The sequence below is a fragment of the Ursus maritimus genome, unplaced genomic scaffold (assembly GCF_017311325.1).
Source record: "Ursus maritimus isolate PB19 unplaced genomic scaffold, ASM1731132v1 scaffold_25, whole genome shotgun sequence".
Taxonomy (NCBI): Eukaryota; Metazoa; Chordata; class Mammalia; order Carnivora; family Ursidae; genus Ursus; species Ursus maritimus.
The window spans coordinates 9,259,847-9,274,656 of record NW_024425008.1 but is presented as its reverse complement, the minus strand read 5'-3'; the positions used below and the strand labels follow the sequence as shown (position 1 = coordinate 9,274,656).

The window sequence follows — 14,810 nt, the reverse complement described above, 5'->3', positions numbered from 1 at the left end:
GACAGGAAGCCGCCTTGCACAAAGCTGTGGGTAGCCAGGCGGGTGCAGCCAGCCCTCCCTGGCCCAGGCAGTCCTGCTTGTCACCTGCTGTTCTAGCTGGGTCCCATCTGTGTGACCCTGACAAGTCACCCAGTCCCTCTGAGCTTCTGTCCGAGGGAGGGTCGCACTGGGCTCAGAGGGATCGTGGGCATAGCAGGTGTCACCTTCCTGGCCGATGGCCTGGCACCAGCATCTTGGCAGCTTTCCAGGACCAGCTGTAGAGGGAAGGACTGAGCCACCTGAGAAATGCCCAGTGGGAGCCCATGGAAGCTGGGAAGGGTCTGTGCATAGAAGAGGTGTGTGTCATGGACTTTCGCTAGGTGCAGAAGGGATGCAAGTTGTCCCAGCAGGGACTGGGATATTTGGAAGGGAGCATATGAGGGGCTCTGGGGCCCTGTCTAGTCTGAGTCCTTATCTCCCCATCCTCGTATTCTGTGGTCCCCACTTCCCTGGGATTTCCTGCTGTGGAGAGCTCCTCTGGACACCTTATCTAGGAAGAAGGGGAAGGATGATCCGGGAAACCGAGCAAGGACAGAATCCTGGTTGGAGGTGGGGGAGGGCACCCAGTAACCATTCTTGGCTACGGTGTTCCATGAACCAAGAGCCATGGTGGAGAACATTTTGTCTGCTCGGTTACTTCTGGAATTGTCGATGGTAGCCTCTGGGCTGATTCCCTGGGAGTGAAGGCATCCTAGGAAGATGCTGTGGGCTGGTTTAAATAAGAAGCTTCTGGGGACAACTTATGCCTCCTCGGGCCCTGCCTAGGGGTGGGAGTGGGATGGAGAGAAGCCCGAGAGCTGAGCCATGAGGCCTGCAGTGGTAAGGGAGTGAGGGGGAGGGTGTGTGAGGGGCCCTGGGCCAAATAGATCAGGCTGGTCAGGAGAGTGGAGGTGCACTTCAGGGCTCCCTGGCGAGTGTGGGGACCAGGACTGTCCCATGCAACACACAGGTGCACCAATCTCTCAGAAAGCACTTCCACTCGGGTCCCCCCGTACTCACTATGGGGTCCTCCCCTCCAGGAACTGGCTCCCTTCTTTGGTGTGGGGCGGTGGTTAAGGCATGGGCTCAGGAGCCAAACATCTGATTCAAGTCCGAACTCCACCCCTGTCCTTGGTGAGAGCTTCACTTTCCCTCCCCGTGCCTCCGTTCCCTCATTCGTAATATGCAAGATAAGATATGTCGCTGTACCAGGATTGTGAAGAGCGCACAAGATGATTTCATGTAAAGCTGGGGGCAGCCTTGGCCCAGGTGGGCCCTAAGTCGAAGCCAACTACCGTGGGATCTTTGTGGATGTGTCCTGGGCCAGGTAGCCCGTTCAGATGCGTCCCCGGGGTCTGAGCAGGAGAAAGATTTGGGGATCGGTGGTCTTTGTCCAGGCACACCTCTTTGCATTCAAGCTTCTCCTCATCCCAAAAGGCCCCACCCCCCTCTCCTGGGTTCTGCGCTCATTTTGCTCCTAGAGGCCTAGGGTCAGGAGCAGAAGATCAAGTTCGGTGTGGGGTGGTTGGAACCCCGTCAATTTGGTGGCTGATCTCAGAGCCTTGGTTGCCTCATCTGTGAAATGGGGATAATAAGAGTCTTTTTCTCATATAGTTGCTGTCAGGCTCAAACGAGAGGATGCTTGTGGAATGTTCTACTCCAGGCCTGCTCTGTGAGCGTGACCGACACCCGTCTCTGCCTCGTCACAGCCTGTTCACGTTAGAACGTGAGTGGGTTCCCGGCTTTCCCTCCCAGGACATGAATTAAGTTTGCACCGTGAGTCTGCCTCCTGTTGGCATCTTGCAAATCATCCAGCTTGCAACACCCTCCCGGACCCTCTTCCCTTCTGTACGTGACCTCTGGGCCTGCTTCCTGTGTGTGGTTCTTGTCTTACTTTGTCTGGAAACACTTGGCTTACTCATGGCTTCTTGTTTTCACTTTTCATCCTTACTCGGAGGAAAAGAGGGCAGAACTATGCGTTGTAAGTGACAACGGAGTTAACAGGGGGAATAACGCACGCGTCTATAGCTTTATCCCCTAGGTGTTAACATTAATAAAACCATTATTTGTATTATAACTAATGTTTTCTACACTTTATTTTAAATTTATTGAATTTATGGGCCATTATGGCTATTATGGCCTTTCCGCTTTTAGGAGACTCAGCTTGTCCTATTTAACTATGATAGTATTTCCATTAGGATGGTCCATTCAGCACATGTTGGCCAACGGGAGCCTCTCGAAGTTACCTGTTTTCTCCTCTCAGTGCTCCTTGCCGGCCTTCAGAGAGCTCGCGCGGGTACTCCGGCCCTGACCCCGTGCCAGCTCCACCCTCATCTCTTGCCTCTAGACACGGTGCCGGCAGCCCAACCTGGGAGAGGAAGGGAGCGGGGGTGGCGAGGGTCCTCCCAGGAACCCCGGCGAGCACCCGCAGTACAGGACACCCCTGCACGGTGCCGAGGGAGACCCCGAAGGACTTTGGGACTTGTTTTTCAGAAATACGAGCGCTGCGTGGGTGGCTCAGATAAAGAGGGCGTTAGGGATCTTTGAACTTGCCCAACTCCGACCTTGGACTGAAATGGTTCGATTCACCGTGTTGTCTTCTTTCCTGTTGACTTTAAGCCTTTCTGTTTGCTCGGTCTTAACGCGTCTTATGCTGCACTGGTTTGGTGATACCAGCCCCCAAACCGACTCCAGCCTGCGGCCTGTCACCTCGTGCATCGTGGCCGAGCTTCTTGAGTGCTTACTACCTGCTGGGCTCTGTGTGGATCCCACGCGGTGGGTAGCATTGGTATCCCCTTAGGACAGCTAAGGAAACTGAGGCGCAGAGAGTTACCCTGACGCTGACAGTGTGACCGGTCTACCTCCTTCTCCCTGCCCCATCCCTCCCTTCCTTCCTCTCTCTGTGGTCGTCATATGGGGTCATCTTCCTTAATTCTCCCCATCTATTAATGGATATATCATCTGTTCGTTCGCTCACTAAACGTCCTGTATTGATCACCTTCCAGCTCAGAGTTTGCAAAGGTGGAAGGTGTGCTCCCCACTCTCCAGAAATGGTACCCTGCTGGGGGCTGAGCCTGGGGACCACAGAGCCCCTTGCAGATGTCCCTGTGAGGGAGCGTAAGGCAGGGGGATGGCGAGGAGGGATGGGTTCAGGAGATAAGCAGGAGGCAGGAGCCACAGACGAGGGTTGACATTGGGGATACACCCCAGGATGCACCGGGGCTGAGCCCCGGGCCTTTGGCAGCTCTGCGGGCATCCCCAACGCCAGACTTCCTCTTCAGTTCTCTTCCTGGCAACTGCTCCATCTCCCTAGACGTAGTCCCCTGTCCCCCGTGACAGGAAGGAACGAAGACTCCAAGGGCAGGTCCACAGCCAGCTGGCGGGACCCTGGGACACTGGGTTTCATGGGAGCTTTCCTACCTTCTTCTTCCTCTGCCCCAGTTCAGCCCTGGGGCTCAGTTCCCCATCACCTGCCCCGGCAGCAGCCCCTCCCCTGCCTGGGTCCTTGTCCCGAGGCTGATACCCAGCGTCCCCGGAGACCTGGCTTCTTCCGAAGTCCTCTCCGGTGGGGGCTGTTCGTGCTCCCGCATCTCGGACCCAGGGGCCGTGAGAAAGGCCAATTCTCCTGGCCCGCAGCTGTCGCAAAATCCTCTGGCAATCAGGTAGTTACCTCCCTGGACAGGCCCACCTTCTCCCAACCTCACCCCTGACATCGCAGGCCCGAGGCTCACATCCTACACCACAGGAGAAGGGCAGCAGGGGCCAGCCTGCTCCACTCCGCACCACTCGACATGGCTGTGGGTGGCCTTCGGAGCCTCCAGCCCCTTTCTTCCTGCCCATCTTACCTCCGGTGGCTTCTCTTTCCTGCCTCCTGACCCTCATATGACCCACGGCCATCGCTCAGACCTTGCTGTCGGGTCTGAGGCTTCTGTGTCAACTCATCGTCTCCAGCTCCCCTCTTCCTGCACCCTCCTCACCTGTCCTCAGCCCTCATGGGCCTGCGGGTGTAGACATATGGAGATGGTGCGGTGTGACCAGCTTAAACCTCATGGGGCATCGTGTCAGCCACTCTCCTGTCAATACTCCTGCAGTAGATAGAATAACGTCTCCAGAGAGGCCCACGTCCTATTTCCCAGACTGGGAGTGTGTCACTGTGCAGATGTGATAACGGTCATGATCTTGGGATGGGACATTATCCTGGATTTTCCAGGCATGGGCCCAGTGTAATCACAAGGGTCCTTATAAAAGAGGGGCAGGTGGGTCAGAGTCAGAGAAGGGGATGTGACAGCAGCAGCAGAGGTCAGAGTGGTGTGAGGAAGGGGTTTGTAAGGCAGGAAAATTACGTGGAATTCAGATGTCGCTGTCCACGTGTAACACTTTATCAGAACACAACCCCGCTGTTGGTTCACCCCCCACAACTGCTTTCCCGGGGCAGCAGAAAAATCAAATCGTGGTGACAGAAAGTACGTGGCCTGCAAAGCCTAAAATTAGGCCTGTGTACTATCTGTTTTTTCCAGAACAAATTTGGCGATCCCTGCCCGAGACCACAGACCACACCAGTGCCACTGGTCCCTCCCCGCCGTGCCTGTGAGACTGCCGGCTTTTGTACGGGCCACTCTGTCCCGGGAGGGAAGCGTTCGGACTCAGTGTGTCCCTTCCACGCCTAGGGCCAGGATGAAGTCACGGAGGAGCCTTCCTGCCCCCCCCCTCAACCTGGCCGTGCTGGGGGACGTCTCCTTCCTGGCTGCTTCCAGAGCACACGAGGTAACACTTGGTCACATGTATTGAGGACCTAGAGCACGCCAGACACTGGTCTAAGCATCTCAGAGAGATGAATTTTGCTCATCCACACGATAGGCTTATGAGGTGGGCACTTTTGTTATCCCCATCTTACAGACGAGAAAACTGAGGCTCATAGAAGTCAAGCCAGTGAGCCCTAGGTCCTGGAGCTGGCGAGTGGCAGAGGGGAGATGGGAACCAGGCTGTGTGACTGCAGGACAAGGGCTCAGCTCTGACACCAGAGGGCGGTTTACCTGAGGGCAGGGCAGCCTGTTTTCCCACTCTGACTGTGCCGAGCACAAAGCAGGAGCTCAAGGCTGCTGGAGGAACGGCGGTAAGATGAACGAAGAAGCAGAAATGGGAGTGTTTCTGGGCTCCTAGGTGGCTCAGTCGGTGAAGCGTCTGCCTTTGGCTCAGGTCATGATCCCAGCATCCTGGGATCGAGCCCTGGGTCGGGCTCCCTGTTCAGTAGGGAGTCTGCTTCTCTCTCTCCCCCTGCCCCTCCCCACTGCACATTTTCAATCTCTCAAATAAATAAATAAAATCTTAAAAAAAAAAGAAATGAATGTTTCTTCTATCAGATGGTTAAGGCATCTTGCCAGGGCAAGAGTGTGAAAACCCATAGAATGCTTCTTAATTCCAGGAAACAAACTGAAGGTTGCTGGAGGGGAGAGCTGGGGGCAGGGTAACTGGGTGATGGGAATTAAGGAGGGCACATGATGCAATGAGCTCTGGGTGTTGCATACAACCGATGAATCCCTGACCTCTAACTCTGAAACTAACAATACGATATATGTTCCTTACATTGAATTTCAATTAAAATAAAAAAAAAAGATAGCTATAAATGGGCGTGGGGCATGCAGCTTCCTAGACTAAAAACCCGTTGTTTGTCTGTTTGAGCTGGAAGCCATCCTGTGGGGAAGGGAGGCCCCCCACCATGGGGAGGCAGAGGGGACAAGGGCAGTGGGGTTCACAGCCAGGACCTAGAGTGACGCTGTCTTGCTGGTCAAGCCTGCCCCCCCACCAGAGCTGCTGCTCCCATCTGCCACCTCTGTCTGCCCCCCGGGGAAAGGGAAAGGTCCCACAGGAAGACAACAGAGCGAGGGCTGAGCTGGGATGGTGAAATAGCACCGAGGGAGGGGGATTGTGTCATGTCCGCTGAGCCTCCTTCCCTTCTCCCGTGGCTGGCTCAGCCTGGCAGATCCCACCACCCAGGAGCTAACCCTGCCGCCTCCCATCCCCAACTGCTCACAGCTGCATCCTGGCTCCCGGGTGCCCGGCCCTGTGTACACAAACTGTCCTCTTTCCAGTAGCTCTGCAAAGAGGGTTTTATTATATCCACTCTGCAGGTGAGGCTCTGAGAGAATAAATAGAATGACTCGACGAAACCTCCCCTGAACCCTCCCTTCCCTCCCCCTCGACACCTGCTATCACCCGACGCGTGTGATCACTGCCTCCCTGTTTTCCTTTTTACGGATTTACTTTTACGGAGGTGTTATTTACATGCAGTAAAACCATAAATCTTAAATGTGCAGCTTGATACATGGTTACGATTGTGTACATCTGTGGAACTGCTGCTCTGATCGAGATACAGAGAACAGATCCATCAACCTGGGAAGCTCCCCCGTCTGTCCATCTTCCCATCTCCCCATCTCCCACTGAAGGTCGCTTCTGAATTCTGTCTCCGTAGGTCAGTTTCGCCTCTTCTGGAAGGACGTGGAGAGAGTGGGAGCCTACACTGCGTACTTTCTTCGCGTCTGGCTTCTTTTGTTCCACGTCGTGGTTGTGAAATCCATCCCGTCTCTGGCTGCATACGGTTCTATTGTAGGGGCGTACCACAATTAGTTTCTGTTGACAGATGTCTGGGTGTCTCAGCTTTGGCTATGATGAATGAAGCTCTGTGAGCTCTCATGCACGAGGCTTTGTGTGAACATGTTTTCGTTTCTCTCGGGGGGACTGGCTGGTTAGAGGGTAGTGTATGCCCAGCTTTATAAGGAACAGCTTCCTCCTCTCCCGATGTCCTCTCCCGATGTCCTCTTCCTCCTCTCCCGATGTCCCGGGAGGGTTCCAGAACCTCAGGGGCGGGGCAGCACCTCAGATCCCAGCTCTGCATTTCGCGCTGAGAACCTGGCGCCGGTCACTTCACCTCGTGTGTGGAAGGGAGATGATGATCTTGACCTCTCAGGCTTCCAGCGAGGATTTCAGGAGACACCGATCATGGAAGTCCAGGGACCATACATATCACTCTGATCATGGCGGTGCAAGGCTTGTTTTAATGGAAACCAAGTAATTCGATGACATGGCTGAGAACAAAAAAACAAAGTTGCTCCAGAAATTTAGTGAGAAATCAATGATTTCTATTCCACTGAAAAAGGTTCTCGGGGCCTTGTATTCAACTTTCCACTCTGCAGAGTGTTGGGCAATTAAGATAAACAAAGCTTGGTCAACACCGCCTTCTGTGAAGAAGGTCTGTGCAGAGCAAACAATGGGGGCTGTGTGTTTTCCGAGCCTTCGTCTGCCTGCTTGCCTCTACCTCTGGCCTCCACCAGGCTAAAAGGGCAGCAGGCAGGGAAGGCTCTGCTAAGCGACTTCGCTCGGGTGCTGGAGGGCGTAGGGAAGGGATGAAGGGAGAAGTGCCCCCGCCCATGGCTGGAGCCTCAGGCCCACCAGGGAGGGTGGGCTCACTCTGGAGGTTGAAAGCAAGTGTTTTTGCACGCACAGACACACACAGACACACACACGTACCACCACCCCAGGAGACTCTGGGGCTCCCCTTTCTTTTATGCAGACCCCTGGAAAAGATGACGGTCCTGATAGGGTCTGGGACAGCGTGGACTTTGGTAGGAAAGTCCCATGGGATTTGGGACATTCAGAATCAGCCTTGATTCACTGTGGACAAGTTACTTAACCCCTCTTGGCTTCACTGACCTTATCAGTAAGTGGAGATTCTGGTTCCAAGGTCTTAGGGTGGTTGTTCGGGTAAAGTGAGTCGATTTATCTATAAAAGATCGGCCTACAGTGAACACCCAATCAATGCTGACTCCCCTTCTCTTCTTCTTTCCCTCTCTGTCTTGGTCTTTTGGTTTGTTTTCATCACAAAGAAGTAAGAGAACAGTGTCATTCAGAGTATACTGTATCTAGTAAGAGATTACGTATGTAGAAACTAAGGTATATGCATAGAAGCTTCTGGAAGGACACAAACCAGTGGTGATTCTGGAACACACTTCCCAGCTGGAGTGACTTTTACTTCCTTCTGTATATTCTTGTGTGCTTATGTTTTCACAACAAGAATGGGTTGCATTTATGGAAAAGAATATTTTAATTCCTTTTAACTTAACAACCACACAGAAAGATGCTCTATTTATGGATATGACAGTTTCTGGGTTTTTTTTTTTTTTTTAAGATAACTTCCCCAGGATTTCTCTTTCCCTCTTCGTCTTTCTTCCAAATGCCCTCGCCCCTGGACGTCAGCTGATGGAGTGGAAAAGCTTCCACGGTGAAGTCAGACAGCACAGCGCTCAGATCTTGGTTGTTTACCAGTTGTGGGACCTTGTGAAGATGACTCAATCTCTCTGTGAGCCCAGCAATAAAATCGAGATCGTATCTACCTTAAGGCGTTTGGGGGAAGGCTGAATGAGACGCCTGTCTACAGTCCAAGCATATGGAAGCTTCTTAAGGAATGGCATGGCGGTTGTCCTCCTGAGCAATGTGTTAGGTCACTGTCCTCTTGGAGATGGCCTCTGGGAACCCCACGACAAGCCTGGGCCATAGTCGAGTGCCGGCTAGCACCTTGTCTGCAGACAAGTAAGCGAAACTCAGAGAATTTAAGAGACTTGCCCAGTTTGGCCCTGGAAAACCAGCAGTGTTTATTTCTGTATATTCTTCCCTGTATATTACAACATGAACATTAAGGAAGGTGATTAAGACCTTATTAAGACCAGGTGATATTTGGGCTTTGACTCTGGTGCTTGGACACGTCTTAAGGTCTGTGGTTATCACACACTTGTCCTCGTTTGATGTGTGCTATGCGTGTACTCTCTAATTGGAGATTGGAGGCCTCCCTGGGGATAGGAATCTCCATGGCTAGATTTCAAGATTTTCCTGTTAGCCTCATTAACAAGGAAAAACTCTGGAAAACCCAACTGTTTTGGCATCTAAAGAACATTTTCCAGATGCAAAACTGTCACCCACCAAGATGTTTGTTCAGATCTTTTGTCATCATACTTAATTGCGTGTTGGTCATCTGGTCAACTAGGGCAGTTTGGCGCTGTTCTCCCGAACCTGGGGTAGCCATAATTCACAACTACCTGGGTAAGAAAGGCTTTAATCATCCTAGTGGGCTGACGCATCTCTATTAGGAAACTTTAAAAGATAGTAGCTCCAAATATGTTATTTATAAATTAAATACATGTGCAACTGCCCCATGCCTATTTTGCCTTAATTAAACAAAGAAAAATAAACACTTTTAAAAGGAGACAAAAGGGGCGCCTGGGTGGCACAGCGGTTAAGCGTCTGCCTTCGGCTCAGGGCGTGATCCCGGCGTTATGGGATCGAGCCCCACATCAGGCTCCTCCGCTAGGAGCCTGCTTCTTCCTCTCCCACTCCCCCTGCTTGTGTTCCCTCTCTCTCTGGCTGTCTCTATCTCTGTCGAATAAATAAATAAAATCTTAAAAAAAAAAAAGGAGACAAAAAATTAATAAATATATTTTACAGTATTTTCTGTAATAAATAAATAAATAAATACATAAATAAAGTAAAATTTACAGTATTTTCTCCTGTACTCTAATAGACCTATTGGATCCATCCAGGCACCCCTGGATTAGGAAGGGAAACCACGTAAGTTTGCAGAAGTCCATGGCATCACCGAGTGGGTGAACGTCGCTGGAAATCCATATAGATGTTAATATGAATGATACAAAATGTGGGTTTAATAGGCTCTCTTTGCTCAACAATGCATGGACACAGCTTAAAGCCAGAGTGTAAGGGCCGTCAAATCAATGGTAATATAGATTTGAGAGCCTAAATTGTTTTCCAGAAATGTGAGTTGGTCAGGGTCTACCTCAGCCAGACCAAAGCTTCCCTTGCTACTGGTGGATCTAGCCATTTCTCAGAGTTGGAGCGCAGAGCCCAACCTACCAGAACAGCTCTGGTACTTGCCCTTGCTGGCCTCTTTGCCTGGAATATTCTTCCTCTTTGGGGTATTCTCATGGATGGTCCTGCATGGTATTCAGCCCATGCCCCCAATGGGCCTTCACAGAGAATGCTTTTTTGGTCATCTCATCTGAAATATCTGTCCTCCTACACCGTGACAAAATGTCCTTGACCAGCTTTGTTTTTCCTTATGACACTTGTCACTACCCAACACTACGTTGTAGGTCTATATTTACATTATATATTACCATTTACCTTTTTGCTAATTTGTTTATGTCTGTCTCTTCCACCAGACTATGTGGGCACGAACATTGTTTTGCCCATCCTACCCCCAGGTCCTGGAACAGTAACTTGTATACAGTAGGAGCTCAAAAGTTATTTATTGCATGGTCGTATGAGTGGAATGAAATCATGCATAATTTGTTTTCAGTACCATCCTCTCCCCTTAAAACAGAGTTTAATAATTTTGGCAAAATCTAAGATCTGACCTCTGAAGACAGTTGCAAACAGTTCGAGCATCTTCCTCTCCAGAGTGTAGTCTCCATGAGAGCAAGACCATGTCTGGTTGTTCTATGCCAAGTCCCCAGCCCAAATCAGCAGCTGTTGCAACAATCTCCAAATCTCAGGGGCTTAGCACAACAGCATTAGGGGGTCCTTCTCCATCTCGTAGCTACGGCTTCTGGAACACATGGCTTCCAAGGGCCCAGGAAAGAGAGAATTGGAGAGCACACACTGGTTCTTAACGGCACTGGCTTAGAAGCCACGCATTTCACTCTGCTCACTGTCCGTTGGCCCCCATCCCATACATGACTTTCACCTAATTGCAAGGGAAGCATGTAGGTTCTTGTGCACACTCATCCTCACAGCCAGACCCAGCCTCTAGTACAGTGCCTGGCATACATGTCTGTATGTAACAGCCGTTGAGTATTTACTTGATGAACATATTTAAAATCTCTAAATTTCATGCATAAACTCTTCTGAAATGATGAATTGTTTTCTACCAAATAGTTTTTTATATATTTTTTATATTATAGTTTATTCTTTTTTATTTGAGGATCGTTGATGCGTCATGTTATGTTAGTTTCAGGTGTACGACATAGTGATTTGACAAGTCTGTACTTTAGGGCATGTCAGCACAAATGTGGCCACCGCATTGCTGTTACGATATCATTGACTACATATCTTATGCTGTGCCTTTTAGTCCTGTGACTTATTCATTTCATAACTGGAGGCCAGTGTCTCCCTCTCCCCTTCACTCATTTTGCCCATCCCGTACCCCCCTTCCGTCTGGCAACCATCAGTTTGTTCTCTGTATTTATAAGTCTGGTTTGCTTTTTGTCTGTTTGTTCATTTTTTTAGACTCCACTTATGAGTGGAATCCTATGGTATTTGTCTTTCTCCGTCTGACTTATCCCACTTAGCATAACACCCTCTAGGTCCATCTATGTTGTCGTAAATGGCAAGATCTCATTCTCTTTATGGCTGCATAATATTCCAGTGCGTAGACATACAACATTTTCCTTATCCATTCGTCCACTGATGGACACTTAGGTTGTTTCCATGTCTTGGTTAATTGTAAATAATGCTGCAATAAACATAGGGATTTGGTAATTCTTGAGGATGTTCAATTCTCCTGAGCTCAGGGCAGTTTGGAAACAGGTCTCCAGGTACGATTTTCTAAGTCATGGTTCCAGACTAATTGTAAGTCTCTGCATGCCTGAACATAGGAACGAAACAACAAAAAAGATTCTTGGTATTTTCCCCTGAAACTTCAAGTATAACATGTTAAAAACCATCACATCAGGAAGGAACTACCTGTCTGTAAGTCCCTAGGACTCTAACAGACTGGGTTTCCCAGAGCCCTGGGATTATGAGGTCTTTGATCTGAAGAAGTTGCTGAATGAATGCCTTCAACCCACAACCTAAAATTTCTATGTTTTGCCCCAAATTCTTTACTCTTTTGCTTAAAATTGGGATTAGTAAGGGTCCTTGCAGGAGGCCAGTTTATATTCTCAACCAGGAAGTCTGATTAGCAGACCTCTCAGGATATGTTTCTGATGTATTTTCCCTTGGAGGCCAGGAGCACCACCTTGACCGTGTGATCTGCATGAAGTTTTTGAAAATTGTTTTACCCTCTTTAAGTGTACTGATGGGTTTTGTTACCTTGATTGTGCATACATGACCATTTGAAATATCCACTCACCCTTAGTTTCATGGGTTATCCCATCCTTTAACGGTCTGTGAGACATTAGAGAAGGTTCATACACTTAGCGTGGGAGCACACACATACACCCACCCACACACACACGTGGGTTTAGCACCTGACATTCTGAATGCCTTGAAAATCACAGCTACTCTGCCTTTGTAACCAGGGAAAACGGGCCTGCTTCCCAGTAGGGATGGTAGGGAAGTATGTGATGGAAGAAAGAGAACAGTGACTTAGTGTTCTCCTAAATTCCTTCCATCTGGGTTTCATGTCGAGAAGCTTAGCAATCACGTTATGCTAAGTGAAACAAGACAGATGGGGAAAGGCAAACACCGTATGACCTCACTTATATGTGGAATCGTAAAAGGTCAAATTCATGGATCCAGGGAGTACAGCTGTAGCTATCAGGGTCTGGGGGTACAGGAAATGGGGAGAGGTTAGTCAAAGACTACCAACTTCCAGTTCCAAGATGGCTAAGTTCTGGGCTGTAATGTAGAACATGGTGACTATAGTTACTGTATCGCATACTTGAATTTTGCTCTAAAAGTAGACCTTAAATGTTCTCACCCCCCCGACCCCCCACACACAGGTGACTATAACTAAGCGAGGTGATGGATATGGTAATCATTTCACGATGTCTGTGTGCATCAAGCCATCACATTGTACACCTCAAATATATACAATTTGTATTTGCCAATTACACCTCAATAAAGTTGGAAAAGTAAATTTTAAGAAAGATTAGGCCATTTCAATGAGTCTTGCCTCCTACAGAGACCCTAAACTGACCCTAACAAAGAAACAATGGTTATTTACCATCAGAGGACCAGCAACTTTTCCTTGGGGTGTTCCAGAGTCCCAGTGTCAGTCCACGGATGACTGAGTAGAAACTTCCAGAAGAGGGAGGACGAAGTTGAGTGTGGAGACATTACTAGTGTGTCCAATGTCTGCTCTCCTTTTCCTCTGGGGGGCGACACTGTTTAGCCAACTTGCAGTGCAGCGGGTCCATGTCCTGCCTAAAGAAATGAGGAAGAAACGCTGAGTAGCACTTCCGGACTGAGGGATACAAAGTCTCTGAGTGAGTCTGTCTTTTCCTCACAGCGGTCAGTGTGGGGGCCGGATGCTGAGATGTGAAGCCATGACAGAGGGCCGCCTAGACTGCCGGATCACTTCATGAAGGACAGATGCCCTGGAGAGTTGCTTAAAACTGGAGCCAACTGGCATGAGAGAGAACTTTTGTCAGTAAGCCGCTAACATTGTAGAGGCTGTTTGTTCCTGAAGCATAATTTAATCTACCCTGACTAATAGAGTAAGACATAGATACTTCATGCTACCGCCTGGTTCTTCTTGTGACCATAGAATTCCCGTTACAAAAAGTCACGTTAAAATAATAGATCTCTTCTTTGCCAGGAAGTGAGGAGTGATTACTTTGGTGTGCAGCAAACCCAAAAGGGTATAATGATTCCCTATTGATTCCCTATGTTTGATGTAAGATGAGATCCTGACCTCATCAGTCCATTCACGGACATATAAATTTAGCTTTTACACTTCTATTTTTATTTTTTTAAAATATTTTATTTATTCATGAGAAAGAAAGAGAGAGAGAGAGAGTGCACACAAGCAGGGGGAAGGGCAGAAGGAGAGGGAGAACCAGGCTCCCGCTGAGCAGGGAGCCCGATGTGGGCTCGATCACAGGACTCTGGGATCACGACCTGAGCCCTAAGGCAGATGCTTAACCAGGAACCCCAGCTTTTCCATTTTTAGATAAATTCAACAGTATTGTGTCTGCAGGTGAGCTATTTCAACTCTCCTGTGTGCTGGCTTATTAATTAATTAATTAATTAATTTCCTAAAAATCTTAGCCATATCGGCCTTGGGGTTCGGTGACCTCTGTAAAAGTCATGTAGGATCTATTTTAACAGCTCTCCAACTGAGGCTGGCGGCCATGCACCTGGGCCCGAAGCAGATGTTTAAGAATAACTAATATGGACAATGTGACTGGCCAGTTAAGTGAGGGCTGCTTCCGATGCCCAACTATTGACTCCTGATTTGTACCGCAGTCTGCCGACCTTACCCTTCCCTCCCTGAGAACGGTTCTCCCTCCTTGTCTTCCCTACTTCTGGGAACAACGCCAGTGTCACGCATCGGCTCTCCCTTACGCCGCTCTTGTGAGCATGTTGTTACGCGTTAACCACGGGCCAACTTGGTTAAGTAAGTCTGTAAGAGAGTTGATATTTCTCCACCAGATTTCCAAATTATTTTACACCCATGGAGTCAGGGGCTGCAAACCAACACCCACAACTGGACATCGGCTTACAAGTTGGCCATTCAGAAGTGATAGCCTTTGGCCAAATCTGTCTGCAGGTACCAGCCACCCAGTTCTAGTCTGAACCGCGGGGGGAACACAACTCAGTTCTCGGATGTGCAGAGAAAACACCTCATGCCTGGAACTGAGTCACACTGATCAAAAAATCACCAAGACAGGTTTCTCAACACCACTCAGCAGAATATGTGTCTTGGACCCAAGTGAGGTCTGAGGAGTAGTGCAATGCTTGGATTCCAGCAACCGGGGACGTTAATCAGTGACTCTGGGTAGCAATTGCCACGGAAGTAAAAGTCAACAGTGGTTGACTCCAAGGCCTGCCTTGAGAAATGGCTG

At 49.4% G+C, this 14,810-nt stretch overlaps 1 long non-coding RNA gene across 6 annotated transcripts; it reads left to right on the top strand.

Moving 5' to 3' along the window:
• Positions 1-131: 131 nt before the first annotated feature.
• Positions 132-13,473, top strand: LOC121105210. Of its 6 annotated transcripts, XR_005837636.1 has the most exons (6): positions 132-335; positions 1,633-1,794; positions 4,536-4,782; positions 6,488-6,621; positions 8,201-8,601; positions 13,253-13,473. It is a non-coding gene; the product is annotated as an uncharacterized LOC121105210 (long non-coding RNA). The 6 variants fall into 6 exon arrangements; XR_005837634.1 differs by lacking the exon at positions 13,253-13,473 and having other exon boundaries at positions 8,201-9,332; XR_005837632.1 differs by lacking the exons at positions 8,201-8,601; positions 13,253-13,473 and having other exon boundaries at positions 1,633-1,744; positions 6,488-6,708.
• Positions 13,474-14,810: the final 1,337 nt, after the last annotated feature.